General features: G+C 43.5%; 2 long non-coding RNA genes across 9 annotated transcripts in view; one reads left to right on the top strand and one right to left on the bottom strand.

The window, feature by feature from the left end:
- Positions 1-27,419, bottom strand: part of LOC309845709 — a 215,932-nt gene that overhangs the window by 136,692 nt on the left and 51,821 nt on the right. For all 8 annotated transcript variants that reach the window (XR_014301455.1, XR_014301456.1, XR_014301457.1 and 5 more), the window contains one exon: positions 25-191. This is a non-coding gene — a long non-coding RNA (uncharacterized lncRNA). The remainder of the gene's footprint in view (positions 1-24; positions 192-27,419) is intronic.
- LOC309845711 lies at positions 11,698-26,923 on the top strand. The gene is made up of 2 exons (XR_014301464.1): positions 11,698-25,434; positions 25,645-26,923. It is a non-coding gene; the product is annotated as an uncharacterized lncRNA (long non-coding RNA).

Genomic DNA, 27,419 nt, shown 5'->3' with positions numbered 1-27,419 from the left:
AAAAAAAAATTTCCAAGTACATACCCTCCTAGTTCCGCATCCTTCCATGACTGCATAAACAGTCGCCTGGGGACCTTCCTCGAAGAGGTGCAGATGAACTCCTTTCCGCGCTCGCAGGCATGACTCACTCACTACCTTTGCGCCCACAAAGTCAGTCCTCCTGAGTTCCCACAGGCAGGTATTTTTGCAATCTGGAGAACATTAAAAAAAATTTTAAAAAGGGGAACAATTACATACTGTGAATGTAGATTTCTAACAGCTAAAAAAAAAAAGTCCCCGTTCCCATGAAGTTCAGAAGACGATCGTAGATTCTCCAATATGCCCATTCCATCTCCGCCACCTAAGCATGGAGTGTTATTTTCATGGCAGTATGTTGACATGACAATGATCAATGTCACAACAAAGGACGCTGCAACAATAAGGCCATGGACACAACAAAGGTGAGTACAGTCGGAGGGGCATGCTAGCCTGGCCCCCCAAAACACTGCACACCTACCCCCAAGGTCAGGTTCCCTGATGTTTCTTGCCATCTGTCTACACTGTTGCCCACAAAGACACCACAACCTCATGAACCAGCGACAACAAAACACATCATCGACCCCCGACCCTGCCACCCCATCCCCCCCAACCTGCGGAAGCGGAGCGGCCGCCCAGGGCAAGGGCACCTCTGAAGCCTCTATTTTAACCCCCTCAGATGCACTGAAGGAGGTTCTGCCTGCAGACTCTGGGGAAGGGCAGCATCTTCCGTAATCACAGCAAACCCGGGTGGGAATACCGCTAACAGGCTCGAGGCCAAGGCCAGGTGACAGCAAGGTTCTGAGGCTGCTTCTGGGGCCTCAGGACAGAGATGGGACCCGGCCCAGCGAAGGAGAGGGGCAAGGTGATGGGGCCCAGGGCTGGACGCTGAGTACCTCCATCAGAAGGGCCTTGGTCTCCCTCCTCTGAGCTCTTACCGCAGCCTGGGTGTTGCTTCCAACATCTCAGAATTGTCTTAATATTACCGTATTTTCTTTCATTGTCGTGAGAACAATCACCACTTAAAACTGAGTAAGTTAAAACCAACTCTGCTAGAGGAAAAGCCAACTACCAACTTCCACCTCTACTCCCCTACTCGTGGCTCTCAGAGCTGCACCGGGCCCCGAGGCGGGACGAGGGGCAAGCGAAGAGACACGCTTCAAGTCAAGGCCCTCGGCAGTGTTTCCTTGGAAAACAAAAATACTCGGCTCACTTCCATCCAGCTGCGGCCATCTCACACTGTGCCTCACCCCACGTGGATGTCTGGAGGGTTCAGCTAAGCTCAGTGGCAAGGGCCCTCGGGATAACAATCCAAACTGAAAACTGGACTGCCCACCACCGTGACCTTGGACTTCTTCAAGAAAAAAGGCCCTAAACCTGGCTGCTTACTCTTCATTGACAACACCCTAGTGGGAGGAAATCAATAGCATTCCAGATGAAGTATTTTTTTCTGATGCAATTTTTTAGTGAACTTTAAAGAAGATTAAGCCTTGCTCTGGGGAACTCATTACCATTCACCCAGATGACTGTCAGTTATCAACTAGACTAATTAGAGTCTAAAGATTTTTAACCAGACATTCCTTTCAGTGATGATCCACTCATTCTTTCTTCCAGTGACTGAGCCCTACGAAGAGTGCGTCTTCGGAGTACAGCTACCGGGACGCGCTTCCCTTGCACTGCAAAATGGTCATGAAATGCTGGCATGTGTTCATAACTCAACTGTCTCAGAGGTTTTCTTTAACCAGCCCTGACCTCAGACAGGTCCTCATGCTCTGCTGTTTTCAGCATGCGCCTCTTCTCCAACCTCTACAGGCCTTTGAATACAGGACCAACCCCTACAGGCCTTTGAATACAGGAACACCCACGGAGCCTAACACTCCTGCTGGCTCTCTGTCTCCACCCAGCTTATCACAACCCCCATCTTCTCTCCATTTACTGGTATGCTTCGTTCCAGTGCTGGGTCTTAGGGTGGTTTCTCCAGAAGGATGTGTGGAGCATCTGGTCCGCAGGCCCTCCCCAGTGCTTCTGTATCAGAGCTGCCCCCCACACAGCCTTCCATTTCCCTCATGGTACTGGAGGCTCACTGAAGTCAGCACTGGGACTTCCCATTTCCATACCCCCACCTCATCACCAAGCCTGGCTCAGAATGAGCGTATCATAAATGTCTGTCAGATGAACGAACGTTATCCGCCTCGGGCCAGAGTCAACCTTCCAGGCATAGGTGTCCCATTCGCCCAGGCAACCCACTTGTAGATGCTCTGCTTTGGATCGAGTCAAAATCAGACAGATACGTCGACATAAAGAGGGATGCTTTTGCATCTTAGTGTTAAAAAAAGGGTACTGCAAGAGGGACTCCTGGTGCAGCTTAGAAAGCAGGCCTGGGATGCACTGTGGTTCTGGAAACAGTCTCTGTCTTCAGATGACGCCTCTGCACCGAGACAGCCCACGCGGCACACTCCGGCAGGCCTGGCACCGGGCGCCACACACGGACCCACTCGAATCCACGGAAACACAGGAGGGCCAAAGAGGGCCGATTCAAATGGAAAATCTCCTGAATGCTTACAACTAGAGGAAAAACGCAGGGGATTTTAGAGGAGAAGGAAAATTTATTAGGAGGGAACTGAAGACGGATAACTATTTTAAGGCAGCCTTACAGATCTGAATTTCTGGGCACAAGAACATAAATAGTTAGTTTTCCCTGGAAACATGTTAGGTAGGTGTTGGGGATGTAAAGGCCTGAGGAAGAATCCCGATCATTCAAGAGGAACTCTTTCTCTCTGTTGGCTTCTGAATCCGGGTGGGAGGACCTTCCCGAGGCCTGAGGGGAAAGGGAGCCTCTGCTCCCCGCCCATTCCCCCTGATCCTTCTAACCTCTGGGGCCCTGTCCCTGGGAACAAACACACTGAGGCCCCGGCAGCTGCGGGACAGGGCAGGGGCTGTCCTTGCCCACGGGCTGCTGTCTGTGCCCAGATAGGAGTCTTCCTCTCTGGCAGGAAAATCTGCACTCAGCACTAAGCTTTCCAAGTGGGCTGATAGAGTCAGAGGATGGATGCGAGGCTCCTGTCTCCTGCTGGGGACTTTCACCCGTTCCTAGCGGGTCAGGGTGACTGAACAGACAGGGGGTGTCCCTACAGAAGCCACTGTATCTCCCCACACGAGCTCAGGAAAGTGCGAGCCCAGCACAGGTGGTCCACACACTTCCGCCTTACTCCCAGCAGACCAGTGACGCAGGAGAGGTCCTGACTCTTCGTGCCACATCTCCCCAAAATGGCCCAATACTCATGGACTGTTTGAAGATCACTTCAAGGCCTTAACTGACCTGAATAGTAACAGCAGGCAGCATACTGGGCAGATCTGAGCAGTGGAAATATGCCTGAGTCCGAGCACAAAGGACAGGAGGGCCCCCGGCTAACCAGAGAGGACGCGGTGAGCACAGTTAGTGCGGGGAAAGGCAGGGCAAGAGCACCCGTGTCCCACGCTCCGCAGAGTTCTCTGTGCTCTCTATGGAAGAAGAGAGTCGGTGTACACCCAAAGATTTTATATGTAGCAGATCTTTAACTGACCTGAGAACACACTGCTTCTTTGTATTTCACTTTATAACACTCAGCCTTTCTCGCTCTTGCACATCCGTCCTCAGAAAAAAAGAATGAGTAATATTAAAACACAGGAACGGTACGCGAACAGTCCTCACACCACTGAGACACGAAACGTGTGCGGTACTATTCTCCCTCCTACACACATATAAAAACCTTAAAAGAGGCTTAGAATAGAACACGTGGGAATCCCCCACATGAATTTAAGACTCTTTCGACAGACTGAAAGTAGCCTTGAGGGGCCAGGGAAAGGATTTCCCATGTGGCTGATTCAAAGTGGTATTCTGTTTCTGAGCGGTCATGCCAAGTGGTCCTCAAGTGAGCAAGAACTCTTAAAATGTATTTTTGAACTTCTCTCCCTAGTGCTAAGCTTCAAGACTGACTTAAAGACCTAATATACTCAGAACGATTTCTTAGAGAAGTTCACAGTAAGAAGGAACCATGAAGTTTTAATGTTCTGAAAACACGCTCTAGCCCGTCCTGCTCAATGAAACATTCACACCTCTCTATGAAATTAAGTGTCTACAGATGTGGGTTTGCAGATATGATCATTTTGGGGCATCGCAAATTTCTCACAAGATTTTTTGAAAGAGAAGTTCCTAAGAGACATAAAATGTGGATTCAGTGAATACAAACCTGATTTATATACCATTTCAAGAACATTTCCTGTTCAATGCTAAAATAATGATACGTTATCCTTTTTAAATTTTTTTTAAAATTCTGATTCAGAAACGGACTTGAAGTGGAAATGTAAATAAAGTCATTTGAGTGCAAAAGGAGTAATCAGAACAACAACAACAAAAAAATCAAAGTCACTGAGAAATTCACCCCACAAACAACAGGACAACAGGCAATCTGTAATCTGAACTTATAAGGTGCGGTGGCTTTCCAGACAGAGGCGAGGGGTAGGCTTGCCTATTATGGTATCAAGAGAGGTGTCTAGGAGCATTAAAACTCATAAATTTTTAACATAATTTTATAGAGAGAAAATATTTCTATCACATTAAGTAGAATAAATATACTGTGGTGTTTACTAGATAAGCTTCTATATAGATAAACATGTTCTTATACTGAACTTTTTCCCCAACAGCCAGAGCAAAATGAAGCTCTCTTAGGCTAGAAATGAGGTATAAGCTGTATATACAACCATCTGAGCAGAAGAGAGCAGCCTATGTGGTATGAGGATGTGGTGTACAAGTCATACACATTTTTTAAAACATTTTATTAAGTAAGCTCAATGTCCAGTGTAGGGCTGGAACTCACAACGAGAGATTAAGAGTCTTGTGCTCCACCGACTGAGCCAGCCACGACAGAGCACCTGGGGTATTAAGATTTTTTTTTTTTTAAGATTTATTTATTTGACAGAGAGAGAGAGATCACAAAGAAGCACAGAGGCAGGCAGAGAGAGAGGGAAAGCAGGCTCCCTGCTGAGCAGAGAGCCTGATGTGGGACTGGATCCCAGGACCCTGAGATCATGACCTGAGCCAAAGGCAGAGGCTTAACCCATTGAGCCACCCAGGCATCCCGGGTATAAATAGTTTTTAAATAAAACCAATAAACCAAACGTAAGAGGAATGGAATAAAGATTCAACAGAGCTACTAACTACTTCAAATCCTTCTTAAGCAAAGGCAACTTTAATTTTTTTCTTAGGGCTTTCAAGACAAAATCTACTCACGCAGAATACCAAAAAGCAACAGGCGCAGTTTAAACATAACATGGTGCAGACGGGTGAGACAATTAACAGAACTCTTAAATTGAGTCTACACTGTGCTCAGTGATTTGCTTCTGTACAGCAGAGTCTGGAAGAGGGTAGGGAATAAATTTACAGGAAGAAACCTACCAACACTACTCTGGCCAGGGGATCAAGGTCAACGTCATGAGAGCTAAGTCATGAAGATGGCATGTTCCCTTCATACAACATGGTAGGAACAGCATGTCACTTTGTGGTTTTCCTCTCAAAACCCCATAAAACCCCATGTAATCAGGAAAAATATGAGAAAAACCTAGACCAATGGACATCTTACAAAATATCTGACTGGTTCTCCCCCAAAGGGACAGGGTCATCAAAAACAAGAAATGTCTGAGAAACGGACACAGACCAGAAGAAATTAAGGAGACATGAGGACAAAATGTAATGTGATATCCTGGGTGGATCCTAGAACAGGAAAAAGACATTAGGGAAAAACTAGTGAAATTGGAATAAAGTGTGGGTTTGAGTTAATAGTAATGTACCAGTTCCTTGTCCCTGAATTGAGCCAAACGCAGTACGATAATGGAAGAGTCAGCAACTGGGGTAACTGGATGAGGGACATACTGGAACGCTCTGTCCTATCTTCGTCATGCTGCCCCAAATCTAAACTCATTCTAAATCAAGAATTTACTTAAACTTTTCAAAACTGAGTCCCCGGCCCCAATGGAGGGCACTGCAGGTGTGTACGGCCTCACGGGCCACACTGGCCAACACGGACCAGGACCCCGAGCACTGCCTACAGCTGACCATCACTTCAGCCAATCTGGGAGCCCGTCTAAGGTGCCAGGGGATCACAGATGGTGTGCAGGCGACAAGAACAAACATCTCTGGAGTGCCTAACACACCCCATGTGAAGTGAAAAAGAGGCAGTTTTATGCAAGCAAAAAGACAAAGGCTAAATGGGCTGGCCCAGTGCCATCAGTGCTCTGTGAAAACACATGACAAACCAGGCTTCGTCCTTCACTAAGCGAGCACCACTGCCAGAATCCAAGCAGGTGTGAAAGAGAGTTATGCAGACTCCCCTCCTGCCCGACACGTTTTGCATCTTATTTTCTTACCATAAAAAAGGGGAATCAGAGAAGTAAGGGCACAGAATTCCTTTTAAGGATCTGTGGGAGAAAGGGAGCCATATTAAAACAAAAACAAAAACAAAAACACTTCTCTAACCAAACAGCACACAAATTATTACCCGTTTTCAAGAATCTGTCTGGACGGGGAACATGGGGTACCATGTGAGCCATGTTTTGTAAGAAGGAGGCAAACCCTTCCAAGTGCTGCTCAATATAGAAAAACATTTTGTCTTTACAGAATAAACATGTGGCATGATTCTGTTTGCTGCAATGAATTTCTTTAATTGCCTTGAATTTTAATTGAAAAAAAAATCTGGGGATTTAGCCTCTCTAACCAAAAAGTTCCAGAATTTGCAAACTAGATGAATATGCAGTACTTATTAGGCCAGAAAATTTAAATATAAATGTCTTTAAATTTTTCAGAAAACTAATATACTGTCAATCAAAACCGTTAACAGTTTTAAAGGAACAGTGACCGATTATTTCAAGTTCATGTGGGGCCGCCTGGGTGGCTTAGTCAGTTAGGCGTCTGACGCTTGATTTTGGCTCCGGTCACGATCTCAGGGTCGTGGGATCGAGCCCCGTGATGGGCATCCTGCTCAACAAGGAGTCTCCCTCTCCCTATCCCTTTCCCCGGGCGCATATACACATGATCACTTTCTCCAATAAATAAATAAAATCTTAAAAGAAAATTTTAAAGTTCATGTGAAAGAAAAATAAGGCAGAAATCGCCCAGGAAAACCTGAAAAATAGTAATAACAATGACGATGATGGTGAAGATGAAGGCAGTCCTGTTCTACCGGCTCTAATAATTCAAACTGTGTGGTATAGGCTTAGGAATGACAGATCAGTGTGAACAATAATGAACACATCTGAAAATAAACCAAGTATTAAAATCTGGTTCAGTTATTCAAACATTTATCAAATGCACTGTTGACGGGTGCTGGATGGTGAAACAAAACAGGCTAGGGTCAGTCAAACCAAAAGGACGAAGTACGCAAAAACCCGTTAACCACATGGGGAGGAAATAAGTTAGAATCTTTCTCATCTCTTACACACTTGACATCTCAGATAAATAACTAATTACACAGAATATCCTAGAATTACTAGAATAAAACATAGCTGCAAATATGATTTTGTGATGGGGAAAGATGGGGTTCCAGAAAAATCACTGTGAAATATGTTCCTCTAAATGTCAATGGGGGCGTCGTTAAATAAATGACTGTGTAGCCAAGGAATGGATTGTTACACAGTCATTAAACTGTTAGTGAAGATATTTATTAACATGAAAGAGTGTCAGTATCTAGTAAAAAGGTGAAGTTATAAAAATGCTGTGCACAGTAAGAAGACCTATATACAGGTATTAAGTAAGACATCGACAGGACTCATCCAGTGTTCCATAAAGATGTCAATTCTCCTCAAATTAATCTATAAATTCAGTGCAGGAACTCCATCAAAGGAAGGTTTTCATGGAAGGAACTCTAAGATGCATATGGGAGAGTGAAAGACACCAAAGCATGGACAATTTTAAAGAAGAGTAAGAAGGGAGGAGGATTTGCTCTACTGGACAAACAAGACCAAGAAAATAAAGATGGCGTGAAACTGGAGCAGAAAAAAAAGAAGTGGACCAGTGCACCAAGAGTCCCCAGAAGATCTTCATCGATGGAAACACCACGACAGGAAGGCTGCGAGGAAAACCGGCGCCCAGAGTAAAGTAAAATGAGGTTTCTGCTCCTAACAATATACACACAACGCCAGGTTAGACGAACTGCAGGCAAGATGGTGCAAAGCAAAACTTTAAAACTTTCAAGGAGAAAACAGGGAGTATTTTTGTATGACCTCACCAGAGGAAGAATTTTAAAAATAAGATACAAAGACACAATGCCACACACAAAAAGGACTGACTGCATTGAAGGGAAATTCCTATTCAGCAAAAGAGATTATTGAACAATCAAGCCCCAAATCAGGAGATGTCTGTGCACATACAGACAACAAAGAATGAGTAAGAAAAATATATAAAGCTTGCCTACAAATTAACTTTAAAAAAACAATAATACACATAATTGGAATATACACTAGAATACACAGTAGAAACCCAAGGAGCTAACAAAAACATAAATTCTCAATTTCCCTAGAATTCAACAAAATTCTAATTAAAACCACAATGAGATACCATTTCATACCCATAAAAACTGGCAGAATCAGTCGGACAATGACAAGTGTTTTGAGGGTATAAAGGCACAACCACTGTGGAGAGCAGTCTCATTACACTGTAGTTAACTAAATTTGAAGTTGTCCCTATCTTAAGACCCAGGAATTTTCTGGTTACATAACCCACTAAGTGCATGCAGTAAGGAAATAAAATTCATAGCCACATTTTTTTCAAGAGTGAAAACTTACACTTCAACATCTGTCAACAGGGAAATGTGTTTAAAAACTGTGAGGTACTGGGGCACCTGGGTGGCTCAGTGTGTTAAAGACTCTGCTCTCGGCTCGGGTCATGATCCCATGATCCCAGGGTGCTGGGATCAAGCCCCACATCGGGTTCTCTGCTCGGTGGGGAGCCTGCTTCCTCCTCTCTCTCTCTACCTGCCTCTCTGCCTACTTGTGATCTGTCAAATAAATTTAAAAAGAAAAAAAAAAACTGTGAGGTATTTCGGAGCTCCAGGGTGCCTCAGTCAGTTGAGCTTCCGAGCTCAAGTCCTGATCTCAGGGTCATGAGATGGAGCCCCGCATAGGGCTCAGTGGGGAGTCTGCCTGAGAGTCTCTCTCTCCCTCTCCCCTCCCCCCACTCATGCCTACGCACTCTCTCTCTCTCTCAAATAAATAAATCTCTTAAAAAATCTGTGAGATATTTATAAAACGGTATACTATGAGACTATTAAAATGAGTGACTACAGCTATAGACATTAATATAAATAAATCTCAAAAACCTACCACTGGGCCAAAGAGGCAAGTGGAGCACACACAACATGCACTACAGTGAACGGAGATCTTCGTGCCACCAAGCCTCCTGTAGCACTGCAGGGTTTCCTCCCCCAGCTACTAGGAGTGCTGTAGGCTGTGGGCTCTCAGCTGAGAAGGGTCACCTCACCCAACTGATGGCCCCTCTCAGGGGCAGCCTACATCCAATTACTGTTCCATGTGTGGCCCCTCACCCCAACCTGGGATGATTCTGAAGGGCAATCCCTCCTCCCGTGCTCCCCTCAGGATCAGCTGAGGCCTTCCTTGTGACGACACTGCTGCCCAGTCTCTCTCTCTCTGCCCGGTCCTGCTTCCGTCTCTTTCATGGTGTTAATCCTAAAATTTCCTTAGTAAACTTCCTGCATGTTAATCTCCTTCTACAGAGTCTGCTTTCCTTGGAACTCTACTTGCTTTCAACAGATACAATTTATATCTTGTTTGAAAACATGTACCACTCAAATTTAGGAAGACGGAAATCATACCAAGTGTATTTTCTGACCACAGTGGAATGAGACCAGAAATGAAAAGCAGAAGGAAGACCAGAAAATTCACAAGCATGTGAAAATTGAAATAACATGCCCTTGCACAACCAATGGATCATAGACAAAATAAAAAGGCAAATTCGAAAATACCTTGAGAAAAAACAAAAATGAAAACACAACATATTAAAACTTATGGGATGCAGCACAGACAATCCTCAGAGAGAAGTTCATAGTGAGGAACACCCACATTAAGAAAGAGGTAAAGAGGTAAGACCCCCCAAAAAATAAGCCAACTTTATACCTCAAGGACTAAAAAAAGAGCAAACCAAGCCCAAAGTTAGCAGGAAGAAGGAAACAAGATTAGAGCATAAACAAACAAAACAGAAAGTAGACAAATAGGAAAAAAAAAAAAAAAAACTTAGAGCTCGTTTTTTGAAAAGAGCAACAAAACTGACAAGCCTTTAGCTAGACTAAGAAAAAAAAAGAACATTCAAATAAAATCAGAAATAAAAGAAAAGACATTCCTGATGCCACGGAAATAAGGGATCATAAAAGACTACTGTGAACTATCCACCAACAAACTGAACAACCTAGAAGAAATGGGAAAAATCATAGCAATCCACAACCTACACCAAGCCTGAATTAAGAAGAAATAGAAAATGTGAACAGATTTGTAACTCGTACGGAGGCTGAATCAGTAATTCAAAGCTTCCCCACAAAGGAAAGCACAGGACCAACAGCTTCACTGGTGAATTCTACCAAAAATTTAAAGAAGTAGTAAAGTGACTTCTTTTCAAACTGATGCCAGCCTTAAGACACACATGTGGCCCAATGGAACAGAAGAGAGAGCCCAGAAGTAACTGGTCACGTTTATGGTCAACTGATCTTCAGCAGAGGTGCCAAGATGGAAAGGACACGGAAGGGAAACGATGATGTCTTCAATAAATAACCTTGGGAAAACGGGATCTCCTCATGCAAAAGAACGAAACTGGATCCTTACACTGCACACAGGAGTCAACTCGAAATGGGTGAGAGACAAGCCTAAGGCCTGAAGCTAGACAACTCCTAGAAAAAAACCAGGAAGAGGAAGCCACAAATCAGCACCTCTGTCCATCTGTCCTGCCCTTAGTTCCTGTACTCCGAATCCACCCACCGAGGCCCCGGAGCCTATCCACCCAGGAGAAGTATGACCTTCCAGCTGGGTACCCTTGATCTTGGCCAACAATGCACCTCCCAACAACCTTGGCGTGATGGCTCACACAGTCAATGGGCACAGAGTCTGACCCCTTAGGGCTGCTCCTCAGTGGGCCACCTGGCCACCCCCCCCCCCACCCCTCGAGACAGCGTCAGGAAAGGACAACGTTCACCCAGGTGCAGCTAGATGTGCTGCTGAAAACCTGCATGGATTAACAATCAAAGAGCAAAGGGCCATCATCAAGCTGGAACTACTACAACACGGAGGTCAAAACAAAGTCAGAGCTGCCGAGAAGAGGATATCTCCAGCTCGAAAGTGAGTTCACAGAGGGGAACCAGTGGCCCTCCCCTAGCACCTCGGTCCCAGCTGTTTCCAGCAACAGGGCTCCTAGGTCTATCTGGACCCCAAATTGTCTCCCCACTGTCCGATCCCTTGTCTTCCTCCTCTTCCTGCACACAGAGGCCCTACCCTGGGACCCATACTCAGGCTTCAGGTTACAGTCAAGGAAATGCTGCTCAGTGTCCTACTCTGGAGACATGGACTATGGATCTTACCTAACCCCCGAGATCCCCAGCTTCCTGGGCCAGGGACGCTCGACCCCATGGGTACCAGTGTAGGCACCAGCTGTCTCAACCAGTCCGAGCTTCTCTTTCTGCCCAGGGATGTGGAGCTTCAAGCTTGTGTTCTAACTCAACCACTGACTGCCTGGATTATAATGCCCGAACTACTTCCCAACAGCTTAGCTTCAACGCTGAGCGCTCAGATTATAAAGATCAGGTATGCTCGTCGTGGAAACTCCAGATCTTGTGAAGGCCTGTAGAACCTCTTCTCGTGGGTGATTTTTTAATATACTGAGCTGGACATTCCAGTTTGAGAGAGACACTGGTTCAAAGAGTTACACAGTATGATACTCATCTTCTGATTGATGTTCCAGGAGTCATAGAAGGAAGAAGGAAGGGCCTTAGAGGGGCCACCGACCAGCAGCCTGAAATGGACAAACCAGTCTACTCAAGACCCCAGCATTGTTTTAGATCACCGGCATCATTTTAGCCAAACTGGTTTTCCTGATGTGCAAAGTGATCAAAGCATTCCAGCCACGTGCGACCCAACACCCCAAACTAAAGTGTGAGGGAAAGGAGAGACTAGAGGTGTTCGAATGCTTTGGCAGTGCCTCAAACTCATGTTGGTGTTTCATCACCAACTGGAAGTGGACACTGAGAGACTTCTCAAGGCTGTGCGAATCGGGGAACTGATTGTCCTCAATGCACTATTTAAAAAATTATGTTCTCATGGAGTCCGTATGTAGTTTAAGAGATAATCAGCGCATCTGGTAGAAATGCTACACCTGTGGTTTTTAATCTGCACTAGACTTTAAAACTGGGATGATGTCTTAGTGCTGTACGCAACCGTGAACTCCACATCTTCAGGGTTTCTTCTGTGACTGAATAGGCTATAATTATAAGCAAATTCGGAGCAACGGAACTTAGCTAAAAGATGATCTTTGGCTGGAGGTGAGCTGCACTGAATCTTTACAATAAAATGTCTCTGGACAAGGAGAGTGAAAGAAGAGAAAAGAGGACACTAATGCGTCTGTCGTTTCCTGCTGGTAAGCCCAGCAGTAAAGATCCACTGCTCCACTGCTCAGACTCTGATGAATTTATAAACTGAGATTACGGTATGTGTGCTTGCAGATGTTAACTGGGAAAGTTATACAGGCAGAAACCTTTTCTTCCTCAATATGACAGATAGGTATAACTATATTAAAATTCTAGCATCCCCCCCTCAAAAAGGGGAAAAGCTTCATGACATTGGTCTTGCAACAAGAGCAAAAATAGACATCAAACTAAAAAGATTTTGCACAGCAAGGGAAACACAACCCACAGAGTAAAAAGGAAACCTAGAGAATGGGAGAAAATATGTGGAAACCACATATCAGGTAGGAAGTTAGTATCTGTAATATCTAAGGATCTCTATAACTCCACAGCAAATACAGATGAAGATAGATGGATAAACACTACCAAAATGGGCAAACAACATGGACAGACATTTCTCCAAAGAAGACATACAAACGGCCAACAGATGCTCAGCATCACTCATCACCGGGGAAATGCAAGTTAAACCACAATGAGGTATCACTTCACACCTGTTAAAATGGCAATTATAGAAAGAAAGAGAGAGAGAGAGAAGGAAGGAAGGAAGGAAGGAAGGAAGGAAGGAAGGAAGGAAGGAAGGAAAAAAGAAAAAGAAAAAAAGAAGAAGAAAAAGAAAGAGGAAGGAAGCCAGCCCGCCAGCCCACAGGGACAGCTGGGTGGCTCAATCAGCGGAACATGTGACACTTATTTAGGGGTTGTGAGTCCAAGATACATGTTGGGTGGACAGACTACTTTAAAAGAGCAAAACAATAAAATGACATCTTTTTAAAAAAGAAAAAAAATGGGGCACCTGGGTGGCTCAGTGGGTTAAAGCCTCTGCCTTCGGCTCAGGTCAGGATTCCAGGTTCCCGGGATCGAGTGCCGCAATCAGGCTCTCGGCTTTGCAGGAAGCGGCTTCCTTCTCCCTCTCTCTGCCTGCCTCTCTGCCTACTTGTGATCTCTGTCTGTCAAATAAATAAAAAAATTTTTTAAAAAAAATAAATAAATAAAAAGAAAAAAAATAACAAGTGTTGGCAAGGATGGGAAAAAATAGGAACTCCGGTGCCCTGTTGCTGGGAATTTAAAATGGTTCAGCTACTATGGAAAACATCAGGGAGGGTCCTTAAAACATTAAAAACAGAACTAGCATATGCTCACGAAAATTCCACCCCTGGATAGTTATCTCAAACACAGGGTACCCGGACTTCAAAGAGATACACACACTTCCCTGTTTACTGCGGCGCGATTCACGGCAGCAGAGAGGGGGAACAACCTCAATGTCCATCGACAGACGAATGAATAAAGAAGATGTGACACAAACATAAAATGGAATATTAGGGACACATGGGTGGCTCAGTTGTTTAAGCGGCTGACTCTGGCTCAGTTCATGATCCCAGCGTCCTGGGATTGAGTCCCACATCGGGCTCCTTGATCAGCAGGGAGTCTGCTTCTCCCTCTGCCTCTGCCTGCCATTCTGTCTGCCTGTGCTCGCTCTCTTTCTCTCTGACAAATAAATAAATAAAATCTTTAAGAAAAAATTCACAAATACTTTAAAAAAACAAATAAAATGGGTATCAATTAACCTTAAAAAAGGAGGAAATCCTGCTGTACAACATGGAAGGACCACGAGGACATTATGCTGAGGGAAAGAAGTCCGTCACAGAGGGGCAAACACTGCATGATTTCCTTTTTTTTTTTTTTTTAAGTTTTTTTTTTTTTTTAAGGCTTTATTTATGTATTTGACAGACATAGATCATAAGTAGGCAGAGAAGCAGGCGGGGTGGGGGTAGGGGACGGGGGTGGGGGGAGCAGGCTCCCTGCTGAGCAGAGAGCCTGATGCGGGACTCGATCCCAGCACCCTGGGATCATGACCTGAGCCGAAGGCAGAGGCTTTAGCCCACTGAGCCACCCAGAGGCCCCACGATTCTAATTTATATGAGGTATCCCAAATCGTCAAACTCATAAAAGCTCGAAGGAGAATGACAGTTATTAGGGGCAATGAGGCGGCGCTGTTCAGTGGATATAAAGTTTTAGGGCTGCTGGATGAGAATTTCCAGAGACACACTGTCCAACATTGTGCTTGCAGTGAATAATGTACTAGATAGCCAGAAACTGGTTAAGAGGGTAAAAAACACGGACTGCAATTTTATTTCTGTTTAGGAATACATCTGTATTTAGTGAAGCATAAAAACATGAGTGAGGAGAAACACCAAATTCGGGACCTGACACCTGGCAGAAAGAGGGTCAGGCCTGTGGACGACTGCACTGCACATGATGTTCTAATGACCACGTAACACTGTAATTCTTTAGTATTCCTTATGCTTTCTTTATATGCCTGAAATAGCCCATATTTTTAAAAAGTAACTTTAAAAGAAAAGGGTCAGTTTGCCCCTGTATCAACTGTTCTCTACCTTCTTTTTACAACAACAAGAGGATGACATTCATATGAACAACAGATTACCATGGGCGTTCCCCCATTTTGAAACAAGAACAAATTTTGCAGTAGAAGCAAAGAAAATAGAGCCAGTGCTTTTTTTTTTTCTTTTATATTCTTTCTTTGGGGGATGTTGCAATCTCAAAAGTATTTACAAGTTTGTAACTCCTTATAGTGTCCCCGCAGCCATCATATTAAAACGGTGGCTCCACAGATAAAATGATGCGTAACTTCTAGAGTTATTCCTCCTCTGTTTTTCCTGCTCAAGAAATTACCAGATTTCAAGCAACTGAAAATGAAATTAATTATAGGACTAACTCTGCTTTTGTCAAGTTTCAAACACAGTGGTGCCGTAACATGAACCAGGACAGTCTACCCCCAAACTTGGACAAGTCTATTACTAGGAACAACCCCCAGAGAATTCTAAAAGTAGGGTTCGAAGTAAGGCGATGCCTAGGAGTGTTGTTTTTCTAAATTCAGAACATTTTCCAACACAAAAAGCATTAACAGTATAATTACTGTTACATAAAAAAATTATGTGCTCCTGGTTTTTCATAAAGGGACTGCCTTTATTATAAAAGGGTAATTAAAATTAAAAAACCAACATTCACATGAAATAGTCACACAGTTGAGATAAAAACTAAATACTGCCCTAAATTTACTGGAGTAATTCCACAATTACCAACTTCGCTCTTTCTGTTTCGCTTTGATCTTGGTTTCAAATTTTTAAATTTCACTGTATAATGTAATTACTTCCATGTCCCTAGGGTTCATCCACAGAACAATGTTTTTCCTTGTCCACACCCAACCTTCTGAGCTATGTATGACAGAAAAACATCACATAAAAGAATTCAGAAGCATAAACAGAGGGAAAAAAGTATACAGAGTGAGAATGGCAGGATGGAAAAAAATTCACGTTTTTTCCAATTTCCTAACTGAAGGCCAACACATTTTGTACATAGCCAAGGCTTGAAGCACAAACAATCTAATTTATCTTTACCCAATATTAATTGTTTGGGACCGCTACTGAAAAACTAAACTACATTTGTTTGATACTAAAGATTTATAGACACAGTTGCAGAGAAGAAGGAAAACAAAATAAATACATCAAAATTCTCAGATACAGACAAAGAAGAAAGCTTGTTGACTGGGAATGGAAATCCATAATGATTCATGTCAGCAAAAGCTTTCGTATTTTAAAATTCAAGCCCGTCCTTTTCTTCACTGTGTTTTGAGTATCTCCTTCTGGTGACACTGTCAAAACAGTCTTTGCCTTTCACATTTTCCCAGCAATCCACTCATTCCCAACTTCACCACATTTTAGAAAGGCATTCAGGGCGCAAGCTCAGGTTAGCAACGACACAGGAGCTCCCTCTGGTGGTACAAAAGGGAACTGCCTGTGGACGCAGGCATTTAAGACCAAGAAGTTATTTTTCTATCATTGGAGGAGGTATTTCATTATCTTCATTTTATAAGCAAGGGAACAGCCTGAGGTCCAGCAACTTACTCCCTCAAGGTATTTCAACCAGGAATACATTTAAATCAGGACTGACCACTTATTACTAAAAGATCAGTCTGAAGTAATAGGTAGAACCTAATTTTAACTTCACTGTTTTGATGTGGTCTCAAAGCAACTGTTTACATAGTATCTTTGGTTTCATGTATATTCGTGATCACTTTAAAAAAAACAGAAAAGTAAATAATGGGCAAAGTTTTTCCATGAGAAAGGAGTTATTTTCCAAATTATTCTTCAATCTTCTTGAAAAGTATAAAATATGGTACTATTTTGTGTAATCACGAATCTACTTTCAAAAGAAGCACAAGGCAGAAATAAATAGAATCTCTAAAATAATAAACTGTCATCCTTGTTTACATGATAAACTCAATGGACATGACTAAGAATATATATTTTGTGTTAATGTCATGTCAAAAAAAATTTAAATCTGTTGATGTCTAAATCCCTTTACAATGAATCCTTAACATGAATTAATATGATTAAAAGGACCTCCTTCACAAGGTTGTTTTAAAAGTTAAAATGAGCCAATACACATAAAGGATTGAACAGTCTTTCCTAAAATTTATCTGTTTTCACCTTCTTTATAGAGTGTACCTTATAAATGACAAAAAAATAAACTAAAGGAACAATTAAATTTTTTAATGTGATAGGTTTTCATGGGCAAGGATTTGTGCTCTCTGTAATTACCCTGTTTTCAAGAATGATTCCACCTGTAAACATGAGACAGACTATAGCCCGTGATAACTGCATGCACACACAGCCGGCCAAGACCTTGTCAGCTTCCACTTTCCTCCCTAATTCTCCAAAGCGTGTCCTACCAAAGCTGAACAATGGGTCAGAGCATCATTTTTAAAGTTCAATCAAGTATGTGCAAACAGCTGCATTCCTCTGACAAAACCTCCAAAGTGAATTCTTGTTTTCCCAAATCAACAAGCGAAACAAATACAAGCCCCAGGGGTCTTACATTCCCACCTCAAGAAATGATACACCATCACCTGCTGAGATACGGAAGTTGGACCAATCCCCGGCTCTTTTTTTCTCCCATATCCTTCAAATTCAGCTAGTCTCAAAGTCAAAAGTCAGTCACTGAATATCATCACTCTTCTCTCTTCTTTAAAGCCAATAAATCCAGCAAACTTCCCCCCACCTGGTTAATAACCAAGTCCTATTCATCCTTCAAACCTCAGCTCTCCACATGCCTTTCTCCAGAGCCTTCCCAGCCCCTCGCTGTAAGTGCCCCTCGTCCCTCCTGAGGCAGGTTAGGTTATCAGCCTCCCACCTCTACCCCCTTCTCCATACTTGTGTTATCTTTGTAGTTGTATCTCATCTTCAGAGTCTCTGACTAATATGAGTGTCCCCTAAATCTCTGCTGAATCAAGGGTTTACTTGCAGGGAGGAAAAGTAGCATTTGGTTTAATAACTAGTACTTTATTTGGGAAAATGAATGAATGACTTCCCGTTAAAGCACTGGTTGTTTCCAAAATAAATTTTTCAAATTTGCACAACATGAGGCAGAATCATGGACAAAACATTCCAGGGTTGTTGATTTTTCATCAAAATTTGGCAACTTTGTACCAGAAAGAGATGCACTTTGACCTAAAGAAGTAAAATTCAATTTCCTGCTTTATATATGAAGATACGCAGGAGGTGAAGGCATGAAGGCACTAGCCCTGAGATTCTGGTCCCTAGTCTGGTGCAGAAAATGGCCAGGCCCAGCCAGAGAAGTGCTCCAGAAGGACTTCTCTTGGTTGCACTCTATACCCCCATTCCCCACACCCATGGGATCTTAACGTCCAGAGTACCTGCTTGTCCACCTGTACAGGGCTGAGGACTGGTGGACACTTACAAGGGTATGCCTTTCTGTATCTAGAACATGCAAAGGTATTAAAGGTATTAGGCTGCCATAAATTTCCTTCCTGATAACCTACCTCCACACATTTGAACCACTTTACATGACTAGAACATTAATCTAAGAAACGACCATTTCTTCCAGTGAGGGAGGTGGGTGTTAATAGTTATTAAACATAAAACCAATGTTTACATGCTAGGGAAATACAGTTGTTAATGGTCACTAAATTCTGTGAAAGAAAACTAATGATGATTTGTTTTACAGTGAGAACCCGAAGAGTGCTTGACATAGAACATGAATTTAATGGGTCTCACCAGAGTATTCCAAACAGATACTTTACAATGAAATCAGCCTATCTAATCCAACTTCTTGAATGGTCACCTTACAAGAATTTAAAATTCTGAGTGGCTACTCACTTTTTTAATGGCTTTACTGAGCTATAATCTACATGCCATAGACGTCATTCATTTTATGTGTACAATCAGATATGCTCTGGTACACTTCTACAGCTGCACAACTGTCACCAAGAATGGTTTGATCACCCCCAACAGTTCCCTTGTACTTCTTTGGGGCCAGGCTCTGCTCCCACTGTGGCCCTCTAGGCAACTGCTAATCTGACCTATAGCTTTGCCTTTCCTAAAATTCTCACAAAAATGGTATCATACAATATGCGGTCCTTTGTTTCTGGTTTCTTTCACTTGGCGTCAAGTTTCTGGGATTTACACATGTTGCAGCATGTCTCGGTAGCACAAATTAGTGCTTCATTCTTTCTCACGGCTACATAATACTCCGTTGTAGGAACACAACACACTTTTGCGTATCCATTCACCGGGTGATGAACTGGATTGTTTCCAGTTTTTGTCTATCACAAATAACGCTGCTATGATCATGTCTTTGATTTCTGAACAGGCACAATTTTTACAACCTTATTCGGGTAGAATTCATATATCATAAACTGCACATATTTGGAATGTACAATTTGATGAATTTTGACTTACATTTTACAGCCACGAAGCTACTGTGCATAATCAAGATGATGAACCTATAATCACCTCCGATGGTTTGTGTGCTTTAGAATCCTTTAGAATCCCTTTAGAATCCTTTTCTCCCTCCTCCCCTAAGCCATCCACTGATCTGCAACCAATGGCCTGCTCTGTCACAATGAATCAGTTTGCCTTTTGTAGAGTTTCACCTGAATGGAATCAGACGGCATTGGTACTTGCAGGGCTGGGGGTGGGGGCGGATATTAGTTTTATTCATGCAGAATATTCTGAGACCCATACATGCTGTTTGTGTGTATCAAGAGTCCATTCCTTTTCATTACCGAGGAGCGTGCCATCGAATGGACGTGCCACGTTGCTCACCCATTCATCTACTGATGGACACTTACACACAATTTTCAGTGTCCGACAGTCACAGATAAAGCTGTTAGGAATACTGCATGTAAGTTTTTGTCTAGATACAGGCTGTTACTTCTGAGGGCCCAGGTGGAGAAAAACCTGCTGGGTCATACATCAAGTGTGTGATGGATGTTTTAACAAATTGTTTTCCAACAATGGCTGTACCATTTTATAGTCCCACCAGCAATGTGTGAGCTTCCTGGATTTTGTTGTTTTTTTTTTGTTGTTTCACATCCTTGCCAAAACATGGACTGTCTTTTTAATTTTAGCCATTAGAGAGCATGTATAGTAATATCTCATTTGCCCTTCCCTAATGATTACTGATGCTGAAAATTTTTTCATGTGTGCATTTACCATTCATGTACCTTCTCTGGTGAGGTATCTCTCCAAATCTTTTGTACATGTTTTCAAAATTATGATTAAGTTAATCAATCTTATGACAGTTTTAAGAAAGCTCTTTATGTATCTTCAAGATACAAATCCTTCATCAGACATCTGCTTTGTAAATATTTTCTCTAAGTTTGTGGCGTGACTTCTCATTCTAACAGTGGTATCTTTTGAAAAGCAAAACTTTCATTTTGATGAAGTCCAGTTTATCCTTTTTTCTTTTATCTACTTCATGCTTTTTATATCTTATTAACTAAGTCTTTGTCTAACATAAAACACGAAAACGTCCTGCTATCTTTTCTTCTTTAGGTTTCCTATGATCTGCCTTAAGTTCATTTCTGCGTGTGTCGTAAAGATCTGGGCACATTTTAGTTCACATGGGTGTCCAACTGTGGCAGAACTCTTTGCTGAAAAGATGATGTTGTCCCTACTGAATCACATCAGCACCTCTGTTTAAAAGTCATGGGTAGGGGGGCACCTGGGTGGCCCAGTGGGTTAAGCCTCTGCCTTCAGCTCAGGTCATGATCTCAGGGTCCTGGGATCAAGCCCCGCGTTGGGCTCTCTGCCCAGCAGGGAGCCTGCTTCCTTCTCTCTGCCTGCCTTTCTGCCTACTTGTGATATCTCTCTGTCAAATAAATAAATAAAATCTTAAAAAAAAAAATCATGGGTGGGGTGGCTCAGTCAGTTAAGCTTCTGACTCTTCATTTCGGCTCAGGTCATCTCATCAGGGTCGTGAGATTGAGCCCCACACATCGGGCTCCATGCTCAGCAGGGAGTCTGCTTGAAGATTCTCTCCCTCTGCCCCTCCCCCCACCTGCTCAGGCATACACCTCTCTCAAATAAATAAATCTTAAAAAAAAAAAAGAAATTAAGAAAGAAGAAGAAAAAGGAAAGTAGTGGATCACACAGGATCTGTATCTGCTTCTAGATATTCCATTCCACTGATCTCTATGTCCATCCCTATGCAATCGCCATGCTGTCTTTATTACTTTCTTTTTTAAAGTTACTTTGATTATTCTCTATTCTCTGCATTTCCATGTGAATTTTATTTTTTTATTATTTCTTTAAGATTTTATTTATTTATTTGAGAGAGAGGGAACACAAGCAGGGGGAGTGGGAGAGGGAGAAGCAGGCTTCCCACCGAGCAGGGAGCCCGATGGGGGCCTTGATGCCAAGACCCTGGGATCCTGACCTGAGCCGAAAGCAGACACTTAACAACTGAGCCACCCAGGCACCGCATAAGAATTTTAGACTCCGTTTCTTCTACAAATACTTTCAAAAAATCCTTTCTGAAACTCTAACGATAACTCTGTTGAATCTACAGAACAATTTGGGGGCAACTACCACATTAACTATATTGTCTTCCAGCCCATAAACACAGGTATTAAACATAAGACCAACGGTCACGTGCTAGGGAAATACAGCTATCATTGCTCACTAAATTCTGTGAAAGACAGCTAATAAGGATATTCCTACTTATTTGGGTATTCTTACTAAATACTGTTCTCTTAGTAACATCTCTCATTAAACTTCTTCCTGTGTATTTTGGCCTTTTTGATACTATTACGAATGGATTTGTCTATTCTTGACATTTCATATAAATGGAACTCTCCTCTTTCACTTGGTATAACGTTAAGGTTCAGCCACGACATAGCATGTGTCAGTACATCCCTCCTTTTTTTTTTTTTTTTTTAACCACCAAATAGTATTCCACTGTCTGGATACTCCACATTTTAGTTATCCACTTATCCGCTGAGAGTCCTGAGTTTTCTAAGGGATGATGGTTCCTTAATAATCTGCTTGCAGTTAAACTGTAGAATCTGTCTCTTCCATGAATATAGCTCGTTATCTTTACTAACTTTTTTTTTAAAGTAATTTCTACACCCACCATGGGGCTCAAATTTACAACCCTGAAATCAACAGTCGCACACTCCATCAACTGAGCCAGTCAGGTGCCCCCAGCTTAGTTTTTAAAATTCATATTTCTGGAGACACCTGGGTGGCTCAGTGAGCCTAAAGCCTCTGCCCTCAGCTCGGGTCATGATCCCAGGATCCTGGGATCGAGTCCTGCATCAGGCTCTCTGCCTAGCAGGCAGCTTGCTTTCCTTTCTCTCTCTCTGCCTGCCTCTCTGCCTCCTTGTGATCTTGTCTGTCAAATAAATAAAACAAAATCTTTTAAAAATAAAATAAAATTCGTATTTCTGTCCTCTGGTATGGTTCCCTATGAGTTACCCCTGCATCTGCCTCGGGTACTGGTCAGCCACAGTGATTTGGGCAGAGTCTGTGTTCGAATACTCTGTACCTGGAAAGACTTCCACCCTCCACTGAGGAAGCTGCATGTGGGTTGTAAAAGGGTTCAGAGTTGTCCCCAGCGCTCAAGAAACTCCCCTGACTTCAGCTCTTTGCTGGGTTCCCTTAAGTATCAATCCCCTAGGCATGCAGACTTAGCAGGCGGCCGCAACTGTGTGGAGAGCTGATGTCAGCCCTTCCATGGCTCTCCCACTTCTGGGATTGCCCTGTTAAATTTCTGGATGGTGGCTGCAAACCAGGACCGCAACTTTGAGGAAGCAAAGCTGTAGGTCTTCCCCCTGTCCATTACGAATCAGGTATGCCACTCTTGGCCAAAAAAGCTGTGGGTTTCTATCGCCAACCCCCATCAAATTGCATCTATCACTTCTGGTAAAAAGTACAAATTGGTAAAACTGTAGTTCTCACCGAGTGAGATAAGAGGTAGGAGAGGGGCCCAGGCAAGAGGGCCACAAACTCCCACTCTTTCTAGCCAAGGCTGCAGCCTGTTTGTTGTCTGCCTTCCCAGTCTATTTCCAGTACCCAGGAATGACTGGTTTTGTCAATCCTGTCCCATTCCAGACTTGTTTTATTGAGAAAGAACCACCCATCCTCTTCACACCATCATGAATGGAAGGGACCATGCCAACCATTTTTAATTTCTCACTGTACCATAACATAATCTCTTTGAAAAATAAAGCAGGACAATAATTCCATGTCAAGTATCAAATACAGAACTGCTCTCCAAGTCTGACATAAAATTTATCATCAGAGCCTGAATATTTTCCATTAAGAGCCCTTCCACACAGCACCAGCAAACCAACATTATAGGAGAAGTACCAAAACAGTCAGATGTTCAGTAATTCTGAGGTTCCCAGGGGATTCGATGAATGACTACTTGGATCTCAGCCATAGCCCTTAACCACAAAAACTCCACGATGGCCCAAAGACAAGGGGTTCTGTGATGTTGTCAGCAGAGCTGGACTTAGGCAAAAAGGAAATTCTTGCAGGTGCCATTAGTATTATTCTATGAGTATTCTCAATCCAGATTTTGTAATCCAATGTCTTCTCCTGTTATTCCAGATACTATCACAAAACCCTCAGGCCTAACTTGCCTTCAGCACTGGGACACTGTATTTATAGAATGCTTTGAACTTGACAAAGCTCTTTCATCTCCCGTCTCATGTGATCCTATGAAAACCTCACATGGTAGGTAGGACAAATACCATCCTCATTTTATACCTGTCAGAACGGAAATACACAGGGATTAAGTGTTCCGTGTAGCTGGTGAATCAGATCTAAGATCCAGTTACTCTGGCAACATTTCATCTTGTGACCTTGTACATGTCTATGCTTCCATTTCTTCCAACGTTTTGGTAACTTCCTTAAACGTAAGGAGAAGAGGGGCGCCTAGGTGGTTCAGTTGGCTGAAGGTCCACCTTTGGGTCAGGTCATGATCCCAGGGTCCTGGTATCGAGCCCCACATCAGGCTCCCTGCTGAGTGGGGAGCCTGCTTCTCCCTCTCCCTCTCCCTCAGCTGTTCCCCCTGCTAGTACTCTCTTTCTCTCTCTGTCAAATAAATAAAGTCTTTCCAAAAAGAAAAAAAAGGTAAGGAGAAGAGATTACCCCCCAAACAATCGCTTTCTCAACACTTCCAATTGAGAACACGCTTAACACTTACTTCCTTGAAAATTCTAAAATTCTAATTATAGCAGTGTGAATGCACTCCCTAAGCAAGAAGAAATAAGGCCAACTTTTCTAACAACTACACAAAAGCACCCTTTAACATAATGCCAACCTCTCCACACCTGTACACATATGCGCACGCACACACACACACACACACACACACACACACACAGTACAAAGCACTGTTCTAGGACCCCCCCCCCCGAGGAGGGAAACACTAAACCTACACACACACACACACACACACACACACACACACACAGTGGTAGTCTGAAGTGTCACAAACCTGGTGGGTCATTTCAGAAGAGTATCTTGAAATCTTTTTTAATACACACATTGGGAAAAAAGTAATTTCTCCCATCAGGTAAACAAACACCAAACACTTCCTTGACTGCCCCCCCTTGCCTCCACAGTTCCTCAGAAGAGGGTCTACACTCACCCTCTTCGGGGCACTTCCTCCAACTCTCCCTTGAACCAGTTTCATTCGGGCTTTTTTCTCCACCACTTCACGAAAACCTTTTGTCGACCTTGCTAATAACCTCCCCGCGGCTGAATCCCATGCTCGATTTTCACCTCACAGCGTACCTAACGCCCCAGCAGCCTTTGACAAGGCCGGTTATCCTTGCTTGTCACAACACCTCCACCCCTGGTGACTAGAATATCCCAATGTCTACCTTCTCGTCCGTTCCTCAGGCTCTCGTGTTGAGACTCCAGTTGTTGCAGTGGTCCCTGGCTCAGGTCCTAGACCTCTCTCTGTCCTTTCTTTCCTTTTTTTTTTTTTTTTTTTTTAAATGATTGAAACCAATGTACAAAGATGCAGTTTCCAGATCTGGCTCTGCTGCGACACGGGCACGTGACCCTGTGCAAGTCACTTCACTTCCTGGAACTTCATTTTATTAATCCCTAGCGGCTGAGGCAGGCTGAGCGGTGCTCCAAGGTAAATCCCAGCCCTCAGACTCAGCGGCCATATCTAAAAAGTACTAATTTCCAAAGAACTGATTTGGTTATTAGGTAACATTTCCCAAAGAAACATTTCCCCTACCAGCTCTGACTTATTTTATGGTTTTCTATTCTTACCCAAGTCAAACATGTACGGAGTGTGTAGTGTCAAACACTCAGCGAGGCTTATGAAACCAGCAGCCTACTACCCTCCCACTTGTCCCTCTTCAGAGGTGCTTTTTTTTTTTTTTAAAGATTTTATTTATTTATCTGACAGAGAGAAATCACAAGTAGACGGAGAGGCAGGCAGAGAGAGAGAGAGGGAAGCAGGCTCCCTGCCGAGCAGAGAGCCCGATGCGGGACTCGATCCCAGGACCCTGAGATCAGGACCTGAGCCTAAGGCAGCGGCTTAACCCACTGAGCCACCCAAGCGCCCCTCAGAGGTGCTTTTAACAACAACTTTGAACCTGCAGAAAAGTTCAAAGTATACAGGTATTCGGCTGAAGGCCCACACGCTGACATTTTAGCACACTCCTTCCAGTTTTTTCTACAGTTCTTTTGTGTCAGGCCATCCACAAGGGGGAGAGAGACATAGGACACTTCCCCCCTGAATACGTCAGTGTGCAGCTTCCAGAGATAAAAGCATCTCCCACGTGGCTACCGCATCACGGCCGCCCTGGAGAAGACCGACACTAACTCGACAACGCAGGTCCAGTGGGCCTCTCTGAGCGCGGACGGTGCTCCTGAACCACCGCCCACTCCCTCTCCCCTTTTCCGTCTCTTCTCACTCCTTTGGTGGCTTCAACTCTTCTTAGGGCCTTAAAGTAATGGTAATCGCTTATGATTTCAAATTCGCCTCTTCAGCCCTGACCTCTCGCTGAACTCCAGACTCTGCCTACTTGACCTTCCCACTCAGAGGGCTGAAGAGGAATCTCAAATGGAACGTGTCCAGAACCGAGCAGCCCCTCGTCATTCTGTTCACTCCAAGCCAACCCAAAAGGCAACTCCATTCTTCAGCGGTTCAAGCTGCAAATGGAGTCACTCTTGACACGTCTCTTTCTCTCTCACTCTACATCCAGCTCCACAGTAAGGGGTAGCTAGAATTCCCTCCCTTCTCTTCACTTTCCTTGTTTATGGGCTCCGGGACCATCATCTCTCACGCGGGTCACGGCAGCAGCCTTGGGGCTCTCTGCTGCCACCCCTGGAAATGCTCCCACCCTCCCCTCAGAGATGTCTAGTCGAAACAGCTTCCACAGAAAGATCTGGTCACTTCTCTTCTCAAAACCCACCAAGTGAGCTCCGTCTTCCTGGAGGCTGACGTCCTTGCAAACGCTCACCTGCTGTGCCCAGGCGTTACCTTTCATCTCCTCCCCCCTCACTCACTCCACTCGGAACCATCACCACTCCGCCTTCCGCCACCGCTGGAACAAGCCAGCACACTCCTGCCACAAAGGCTGTGTGTTTCTACTCCCCGTGCCTGGAACAATCTTCCCGAAGATCTCCACAGGGTCCTTCTCTCACCTTCCTCAGTGAGGCGCTCCTTGAACACCCTACATTGTTTCCAGAGTGCTTATGGCTTTCTAATAGATTATATATATTTTTTCTTCTTTGTTTTTAGTCTGTGTTTAGTTTCCACTGCTAACTCCATGAAAAGGAGGACTTTTTTTTTTTTTTTTTTAAGTAGGCTCCACACCCAGTATGGAGCCCAGCATGAGGCTTGAACTCACGATGCTGAAATCAAGAGCTGGGCTGAAATCAAAAGTTCGACACTTAATGGAATTGAGCCACCCAGGCGCCCCAGGATGGTTTATTTTGTTCTGTGCTGTATGGCCAGTGCCTAGAATACTATCTGGCACATGGTGAGTATTAGGAACTATATGATGAATCAAAGAACCATATATATAGATTTATATATATATATATATATACATTTATAATATAGATTTATACTGACTGATCCATACACACACCAGAAGACTCAAGCCTACAGAATGGTGAGTAAGGGATCACTAAGAATGTTGATCACATATGACTACTTCTGTCCATTAGAAATAAAATGTAATCCACAAGTAATTTAGAATTTTCCAGCAGTCACATAAAAACGCAAAAGAAAGCAAGTGAGTTTTTTAAGAGGTTTGTTGAACCTAATATAGCCAAAATATTGTCATTTCAATATGTGATTCATACAAAAATTATTAATAAAATATTTTACAAGGTT

The sequence above is a fragment of the Mustela nivalis genome (genome assembly GCF_964662115.1).
Source record: "Mustela nivalis genome assembly, chromosome: 12".
Classification (NCBI taxonomy): Eukaryota; Metazoa; Chordata; class Mammalia; order Carnivora; family Mustelidae; genus Mustela; species Mustela nivalis.
This window is presented reverse-complemented; position numbering and strand designations above follow the sequence as displayed.